Here is a 2,280-nt window from a genome sequence, read left to right on the forward strand (position 1 = left end):
GCAAATTCAGAACTTCCACTAGGACCAGGGTTTCACACCCAGAGTCCCTCTGCCATTGCTATTGAGTAACCTCACCTAATGAATAGATTCTGAGAGACACATCTTCGTGCAGAGAGCTCACAGACAGGAATGGAAGCCAAACTTGAAGGATTATTCAGCCATCTCTGCCTGTAACACTGACATGTGAGTCAGGAGCTTAATGCCCTGAGGCACCACATTCACTGTGGGAGTACGAATCCTGGGATGCTGGTTTATCATCAACATACTGCATAAATGCCTCTTACTTGTGCAAATCAATTTTCCGCCGGTCCTAGGCCTTAGTCTCAAGTGCCTCCTGCTTGGAAACAAACAATTAAGGTCTGGGTGGGGCTCATTCCCTGTGGCTCATGCCAAAAGCTCTTACTGAGACAGCAAAATGGCTTGGTTTATTGCTTATTTGTAATGAACGGGAGAGGGAAAAATGCAACAAGGCAATTCAGGTGAGGTATAAGGAAAAGCTTTCTAATTATGGCAGGAGAGTGGCATGGGAACAAGTTATTCAGGAGAGTCACTGAATCTCCTCCCTCTGAGACTTATAAAGGTGGGTTTTGCCAGCACCTGGCAAGGACGTTTTGGGTACATACAATTCTGCTTCAGTGGAAGCGGGAGGGATGCGATGTTCTCCTGGTGTCCCTCCCAGCTGTACGTGTCTAAGACAGAAAGGAAGAAAATTTAATTATAGGTCAGTGGAGACAGGCTTCGGCTGTGATGAAAATGTTTCAGAGACATCACTGAGTGTGGGGAACATCAGCCTTGGCAATATGCAGATTCCCCAGGATGGATGAAACCTGCCTTAGTTCAAGACACAGACGCCTTGGGCTTCAACCATCATCAGTGCTGAAGGTGGCTTTCTTTTCAAAAGGCCTGTAAAAGCAGCAAGGAGAGAAGAGGACAGAGCTCAGCAGATCTTGAAGGCTTCCACGTCTCTTATGTCCTGTCCTCTGGTGTCCACGTTTCAGTATAGGGTGCTATACTATTGCTCTCACATCAGCCAAATGTAGATCTGCCTAAAGCCTTCCCCCAGAGCCTCCAGGAATTCCAGTAACAGTGTCATAAAAATACAAACACTGAATAGAACTATTGCTAGACATGAAAATGAGGATTTTTAAAGCTGTTTGAAAGATTTGGGTGTCCTGCTCCAGTTCATAAGAAAGGGAGTCAACCTTCCCCTCTCCTGCCCATCCTGGTTCCTGGACAATGCTCGCCACATGCCATTAACCCAGCTTTCAGTTTGCACTGCCCAGGGGGCTATTTTTCTGGTTCTGGAGGAAACAAGAATCTGTATTTTGATGCAACCTGCTAAGTGCCCTGCAACACTTAGACTGGAAGGCACTGTATAAAATGTTAACCATTATCATTAATCGCTCCTCGATGTTGCTGCTGACTTTTATGTGGCAGGCACTGCAGTCTATAACAAGCTACTGTCACTGTAAAAATATTCCTGTACATTTGCAGCTGAGCTGGAGGGCAAATCAAGAGAAGGGGAATAAGCATTTGCAGCAGCTGAGAGGGATGAAAGGGGCTGATGCCTTGCAGGGGTTGGCTGAAGTATGGGGAAGAGGCAAGGATGGATGCAGCAGCTTCAGCAGGGCTGGGGCTCTACCAGGCAGTGCTTCCAGCGGGAGTTAGTCTGCTGCAATAACTCCATCCCTGAGTGCAAACACAATGATGTTGGCTCTCTGAATACAAATGGACTTTTTTGCTGTGTGGACAGCCTGAGAAAAATCAGACACATCTTTTCCTGCAGTTTGGACAGAAATACTATACCTGTGGGGACTTCCCAGGAAAATTCTGGATCAAGGAGTGCAACTGGGTGTTCAGCACTTGATTCTGAGGACTGAAGGGATGCTGCCACAGGGCAGGAGAGAGCATGGTTAAGGAGGACTCCCATTCTAGGGGTCTCATGAGACAGTAGAGGCCTGTTAGTTCAGGGCAGTGGTGCTGGGGGTGCATCTAGACTGTACCAAAGGAGCTAGAGAAAAGGAGTGTGCAATGGGGGTGCCTTTTGTTGTGCAGAAGGCAGAGCACCCCTGCTAGGCAGGACTGAAAGTTCAGGCTGCAGTAGAGTGCATCCCTGGAGACTTGGTACACGCTACAGAAGAGCGTTTCAGGTGCAGGTGAGTTCAACAAATCAAGAATGTCCAAGGCAGAAGAGATTCTGACAACTACACCTTCTTTCAGAGACATCCCTTCCTGGCAGACACCTCCTCTATGTTGAGGGCATGAAACTGTGGCTTTGCT

The sequence above is a fragment of the Nestor notabilis genome, unplaced genomic scaffold (genome assembly GCF_000696875.1).
Source record: "Nestor notabilis isolate BGI_N333 unplaced genomic scaffold, ASM69687v1 scaffold2355, whole genome shotgun sequence".
NCBI classification, from domain to species: domain Eukaryota; kingdom Metazoa; phylum Chordata; class Aves; order Psittaciformes; family Psittacidae; genus Nestor; species Nestor notabilis.